The sequence below is a fragment of the Saimiri boliviensis genome, chromosome 10 (genome assembly GCF_048565385.1).
Source record: "Saimiri boliviensis isolate mSaiBol1 chromosome 10, mSaiBol1.pri, whole genome shotgun sequence".
NCBI lineage: Eukaryota > Metazoa > Chordata > Mammalia > Primates > Cebidae > Saimiri > Saimiri boliviensis.
In genome coordinates, this window is record NC_133458.1 from 119,658,694 (window position 1) to 119,665,864 (window position 7,171).

A 7,171-nucleotide genomic window follows, 5' to 3' on the forward strand; every position below is an offset into this window, starting at 1 on the left:
GCCACCATGCCTGGCCTCATTTTTAAATTTTTTTTCTTTTTCTTAATTCTTTTTTGTTTTACTCATTGTTTTCTTTTTCATCATTTTTTTTTTACACTTTGCCTTACTTAGCTTATCAGTATTATTAGCTAATATTGCTAATTATAATTGTTAGCAGTAAGTCCAAAAGACTGTAGGGCCTTTCTAGCATCTCTGCCAAGGAGGAGACTCACATTGGCAATTACAGGTTCCTCAAGACTATTGCCAAGGGGACTTTTGCCAAGGTGAAGCTGGCCTGGTACATCCCAACTGACACACAGGTGGCTGCAGAGGAAGATGAAGAACCTCTCCGTGGTTCCCTGCCAGTCCTGGATGTTCCACAGGGAAAGATTGTGGTCCTACCTTAGGCAAATTCGACTGATCCTCCACCTGCAAGGAAAGGGATTCTCCCCTACAGCTTCCATACAGGAATGCAAACCTGCCGACACATTGCTTTTAGCCCAGAGAAATCTGTGTTGAACTTCTAACCCACATTCTAACTTTTAACTATAACATAAAAACTTGTAGACAGGCGCAACGGTTCAAGCCTGTAATCCCAGCACTTTGGGAGGCTGAGGTGGGCAGATAACTTGAGATCAGGAGTTCGAGACCAGCCTGGCCAACATGGTGAAACCCCATCTCTATTAAAATACAAAAATTAGCCAGGCACTCTCGCATGTGCCTGTAATCACAGCTACTTGGGAGACTGAGGCAGGAGAATTGCTTGAACTCAGGAGGCAGAGGTTACAGTGAGCCGAGATTGTGCCATTGCACTCCAGCTGGTGCAAAGAAGCGAGACTCCATCTCAAACAAACAAACAAACAACAACAACAAAAAACCTTGTGTAGTTTTAAGCCCCTACAAAATACTATCATTTTAGCTTTATTTTTAAATTTAATTATTTTTGGGTATAACAGTTTGATAAGGTTTAACATATGTTTAGATTCATGTAACCACCACCACAATAGGACATAGACAGTTCATCACACACAAACTCTCTCCTGTTTCCATTTGCAGCCACATACCTCCCACCTCTAACCCCTGGCAACCACTGATTGTTTCCCTGCTGCTATCATTTTCCTTTGCCAGAACATCTTCACTTTGTTCTGCATCTTAGGAGAAAAAGCATTTCTTTAGTATTTATTTTGGAGCATGTCTGTGAGTGATGAATTCTTGCAGATTTCATTCATTGAGAGTGTCTTTATTTAATTTTTGTTCCTAAAAGATGTTTGCACTGGATATTGAATTCCAGATTGACAGTTTTTTCCCTTTCAGCACTGTAAAAATGTTATTCCATTTCCTCTGGCCTACTTTTTTTTTTTTCCTAAGGAATCCACAGTTTTTCAAGTCAGTGTTTCCCTTTATGTAAAGTGTCAGTTTTCTCTGGCTGCTTTCAAGATGTTTTGCCTTAGTTTTTAGCAGTTTAATTACCATGCATCTGGGCATGGTTTTCTTTGGATTTTGTTTGTTTCTTTGCATCCTACTCTCCTCTGTCTCCCTCTGGAACTCTAACAATATGAATATTAGACTTTTTCGTATAGTCTCACATGTCTCCAATACTCTGTTTATTGATTTTTAATATTTGTCTTTTTGTTCAGATTGAATAATTTCTATTCAGTTTTTAATTCACTTATTTTCTCCATTTTGCTATTGATCCTATCCAGGCAATATTTTATTTCAGTCATTGTAATTTTCAGCACCAAAAAGTTTCTCTTTTGTTTTTCTTTGTATCTTCTATTTCTTTTCTGAGACTTTTTAATCTTTCCATTTGTTTCAAAAGAATTTTCACTTACTTCTTGGAACATGGTTATAATAGCTGCCTTAGCATCTTTCATAATTTCAACATTTGTGTCATCTTGCAGTTGGCATCTGTTGATTGTTCTTTTGCCTTTAAGTTGAAGGTTTTCTTGTCCTTCACATGTCAAGTAGTTTTGGGTTGTGTCCTGAACATTTTAAGTATTATCTTATGAGGATCTGATTTTTAAATTTTGTTTTGTTTTGTTTTGTTTTAGCAGCCAATCTAATTAGGCTCCAGACTCAGGTTCTAACCTGTAGTCTGTGGTTCTAATATCAGTCCAATTTTCAAAGCCTTTGCAGTGCTATGGAAGTCTGTTGTATGTATGTTGCCCAGTGGCCATTTGGGGGCCTGGATCATAGTCTCACGCACAGTTCAGTTCTCACACCATGTGCAGCTTAGAAGTAAGCCTAGGAGTTCATGGAACTTCTCTCTTGAGCTCTCTCCTTTCTGAGATTATTCTGGTACTTTTGGCCTTGTGAAGCCCCATTTTTTTGTCCTCTGTTTAGAAAGCTAGGTCTTTAGTTTTCCTGCCTTGCTGCATACATCTCATAACTATACCTGAGTCTGTCCCACCGGGCAGAGTATGAACGGGGAGAGAGAAAAGGCAATGGTATTTTGTCCCACCCTCTTGCGACCACACTTCTTTAGTGGAGGGACAACTCATCTCCCTCAGAACTTTAAACATTTGGGTGCTCCCTGGACTGCTGTTGTCATTGTTGTTACTTCTGCCACTATGGAATTACCTGGGAGTTGGGTGGGGGAGAGTGGAAAAAAAATTTAAAACCAGGTACTTTCTCCACTTACTATGATTCTTAGGAGTCCCCACCACCACCTTGGACCAGAAATAGGATTCTTTTTAGAGCCCTGCTTTCTTCTGGTGTGCACATCCAGGTCAGACTAATGAGTCCAGGCCAGATGATACCAGAGAGGAGAAAAAAACGAGAGACTCATGGTGGTTTTGGTGGTACTTCATATTCTGATCTATTTCTCCAGTCCACCTGCTCCCATTTACTTTTCATTGTCCTCAGACAGCTGTTCAATGTAGTCTGTCCAGGGTTCATTGTTGCATTTGGTGGTAGAAACAGAATAGAGTATGCTTACTGCATCTTGCCCAGAACAAAAACTCCCATATACATGTCTTAATCTAACACTATAAATGGTTAATAAACTTTGCCTTCAACAACAGGCACAATGACCAATGCCAATTGCCAGATTGCCTCTGATAGCTGTGCTCTTCCTGCTGGACTGAGACTCCTGGGCTACTTTAAGGGTTGGCTGAGGCAGGCACTGCTATCATGGCTCACTCCTGAGGCCAAGCTACTTGAAGCAGCTCCTGCCTTCTCAGGTCCTGGTTCCTGCCTTCATCTTCCTACTCCCCCAACCCAACACAGTCCAGGTGCCAAGTAAGGTGGCCGCATCTCAGAGCTTGCCTGAGCCATGACAGAAGCATCAGGAAGGAATTGGAGCCTGGAATATCTGACTGAGCAGTTTGGAAATGACTTAATAAGTAAGGAAGCTTCTGAAGATTCTCAAAGAGCAACATCATGTATTAAAATAATAACTAACATTTGTGAAGCCATGTACTATGCTATATGTTTTCATGTACATTATTGTATATACATTATTACATTAAATTTTCTGATATAGTTTGGATTTGTGTCCCCACCCAAATCTAATATCAGACTAATTCTCAATGTTGGAGGAAGGGCCTGGTGGGAAGTGATTGGATCATGGGGGCAGCCATCCCCCTTGCTATCCTCATGACACTGAGTGAGTTCTCATGAGATCTGGTTGTTTATAAGTGTATAGCACTTCCCATTTTGCTCTTCGTCTCCTTCCTGCCACTTTGTGAACATGTGCCTGCTTCCCCTTCACTTTTCACCATAATTGTAAGTTTTCTGAAGCTTCACAGCCATACTTCCTATACAGCTGGCAGGACTGTGAGTCAATTAAACCTCTTTTCTTCATAAATTACCCAGTCTCATGTAGTTCCTTATAGCAATGTGAGAACAGGTGAATACATCTTCCCGATAGGTTGCAAGATAGATAATGTTTTTCATTTGCAGATGAGGAAACTACTTTTACCTGGAAGTGACATGTTGCTAACATCAAAGGGTCAGAAAAAGTGGCATCCTAACCTATGTTGAGGAGGAAAAGAACTGGATGAGCCCAGACACATATAAGCTTGTGACCTTGGGTATTAATTCTCTCTTCTGCAAAAAGGCAATAGCTATGGTGCCCACCCTGTTGTGCAGGTAGGATAAGATGATGAATATAGCATGCTTAGCACAGTGACTGGCACAAAGGAGGCACTCATAAATCATCATTTTTGTTTCCCTTCTTCAGCATAGCTGAACCAGCACATACAGTTCTACTTGAATCTCCAAGGACTGTCAGATCTCCTGGACCAGACTCCATTTGTAGTGATAATTGGATGCTTATTATCACCCAGAGATTTGGCTTGACAGTTATTTTGCACTTTACTGAGAAAAAACAAGTAGCTATGCCTTGGTGGCGGTCCGATGGCCAACACATTAAAATGAGTTTGCATAACCCCACTACTTTACCTATGGTCGAGTGTTGTTTAAAGACCTCATCTCATCTATTTAATCAATTCCATTAAATTTTTTTTCTCTCAGTTTCTGGGAAGATGCAGGGAAAAAAGGTAATATGTATTCATCTCTAGTATTTTCACTTAATGTGTGAGGTCACAGTTAAAAGCAGCTACCACACATTTGGTCAAGAGTTCAGGGACAATGTGCTTCAGGGCAGCAGGGAGCAGTAATGTCTCCATTTAAGACATGGGAGTCGGTGACTAGGTCAGTGATTTTCCACTGGCTTCAATGAGAGTCCTGACAGGGAAAGGGGTAAGAGAAAAGGGAGAGGAGATTGTGAAAGGGAACGGAGCTAGGCAACTGCATTGTGGAGACACGGGGACTGCCAGCCAATTGTCTTGGACTTGCCTATGCCAAATGTTCCAGAAATGGACTAAAGTGGGAGGAATATCATAGCAAGGTGGGACTGGGCGGCATGTAGGGGGAGCAGGGAATCAGAGGAATCCTGTTCTTAACAGGTGCTTGCTACTGGCCAGTTGTTTAACCTGTTTGACTGAGCCTTGATTTCTTTATCTACCAAGTGGGCAAAAAAAAAAAAAAAATACCCATCTGATATGATTGTGGGGAGAGCAAATGAGATAATGCATGTGGCACAGCCGTGGGGACTGGAGCCCAGGGCGTGCTCAATAGTGCTACTTTCCCCTTTCCAACCCAGATGTCAGAGGGGACCATCTGCCCTCAAAGATCTAGAGGAGAGGATCCCCACCCCACCAGTGCCCAATTTCAGATTTTGGTGAAGCCTCAGGCATAATATTTCTTGATTCCACTCCGCTATGCTTTCCTCAATTAGGTTTTTGATTTAACCCAGATGCTCACCTCAGCTTCAGACACACACACAAGACTCAACACTCACACTCTTACACACTCACACACGCATGCATGCTTACATACATACACACTCATAAACATAAACACATACCACTCACACTCCAACATCCACAATCTCACACACATACATGCAATACACACTCACACATACGTGCTGTCACACACACAACTACATAGCTGACCTATGTTCACTGAAATAATCTTGCTCAGCACATTGTGTATACTGCATTCTAGGAAACATCTTTTTAAAAAGTGTATTAAACTCATGTTTCCGTTATTATCTGGTTATAAACACTTCTGTTCACAGATTAAACTCTTAACAACACAGGACATCAGGAACGATAAGCATCCTCTTTTGAACGTTTGTCTACGAACACTTCACTACACACACATGCCCTCACAAACACAATGCCTCCCTCACACAGTCTCGCATTCAAGACCTCTGCGTGTGCTCCAGCTGTGCTGAAACTCTGGGGCTATGGAGGAGATTTATACTATCAAAGCACAGGTTACAAACTGAGTACAGACAATCTGGTTTTTTGAAAAGTCGGATCTGTCCACTTGGGCTGTACTTTCTGCCACGTTTCCCCTGCCTGCTGTGATCCTTTTCTCCACTTCCAACCCTCTTCCCTTGCTCTGCCCTCTGGGCCCCACTAGGGTATTTTTTTCTACTGTAAGGTAGCCTAGCATTTCTTCGTTGTCTTCTTCCAGCTTAGGCCCACAGGCTCTTGTTTTCTATTTCCAAAGGCTTACGGAGGTGTTCTTCTAAGCAAACGTGGCTCCTGTCCCAGGGACTTCTGGAGCAGCTGGAGAAATGCAATATGCTTGTTTTGCTGTGCTGCCTTCTCCCTGTGCAGTGTTCTGTGCCCTGGGGTGGCAGTGGCAGTGGTGTTAATACCTGGAGAGCATGCCACGCTTGTCTCCATTACTGCTAACTTCCCAGGGACCCCACCTGCACAAAATACACCCTAGAACAACAGCCTAACTGGTGGCATAAACACAGCTGATGGCATCAATCACTCTATGATGCAAATTTGACCCACCTTCTTTCTAGAACAGGGGCACCCATCACCACCACCATCAGAGGTCTTTGGATGTTACTACCAACTTGGGTGACACTGAACAGATCTGGGATGCAATGCTAGCTAATTCATTGCCCACTGTCTGACCTTGGGTGAATCACTTCACCAATCTGTGCCTCAATTTCTTAACCTTTAAAATGGAAGTGATGATAACTGTCCCCAGAGCCAAATGTACTGCGAAGTGAATAAAGCTGAAGCTTAGGTAGCGTTCGCTCTTAAAGAAAGGCCTGCTTTTGTACCTAATTTCATACTGGTAAATTGGTGTTCCTTTTCTCTTCTAGAGAATTTTTTTCCTCTTATTTCAGTCTATTTGTATTAGATCATATGTGTTCCTTTTCCAAAAAGGCTCCACAAATCGTATACAATTCTGGACCCATAAAACCTGGCTTCTGTGTGGGTCGGGGAGGAGGGAATGAGATGATCTCTGTAAATGCTCAGCCTAGGCTGTTCTGAGTGCTCCAGGCACGGAAGCCATTGCAGTGAGAGCACCAGGACGTCTGAACCCATCCGCCAGCACCTTCTTCTCCATGTCTCCACTAAACGGGCCTGCCAACTGGGGCGAACGTCTGCAGGACACAGTCACTCAGGCCTTGGAGCCTGTGTCCCGCTTCTCTCAGGCACAGTTGCATCCCTCCTCTTGACTCACGCAGCTTGGAAGTTCACCCCAGACACAGCCAGCTTGACAGAGGCCACATTGCTCAAACCTCCTGCCAGTTCCCCTCCAGTTGACACGGTGGCGTCAAATGGGAGGAACCCCATATTGGTATGTTCTCACATTACTATAAAGAAATACCTGAAACTTGACAATTTATAAAGAAAAGAAGTTTAGT

At 42.7% G+C, this 7,171-nt stretch overlaps 1 long non-coding RNA gene across 1 annotated transcript; it reads right to left on the reverse strand.

Moving 5' to 3' along the window:
• Nucleotides 1-899: 899 nt before the first annotated feature.
• Nucleotides 900-6,224, reverse strand: LOC141579975 (uncharacterized). The gene is made up of 2 exons (XR_012511967.1): nt 6,158-6,224; nt 900-2,559 (listed from the first exon to the last, which is right to left on the reverse strand). It is a non-coding gene; the product is annotated as an uncharacterized LOC141579975 (long non-coding RNA).
• Nucleotides 6,225-7,171: the final 947 nt, after the last annotated feature.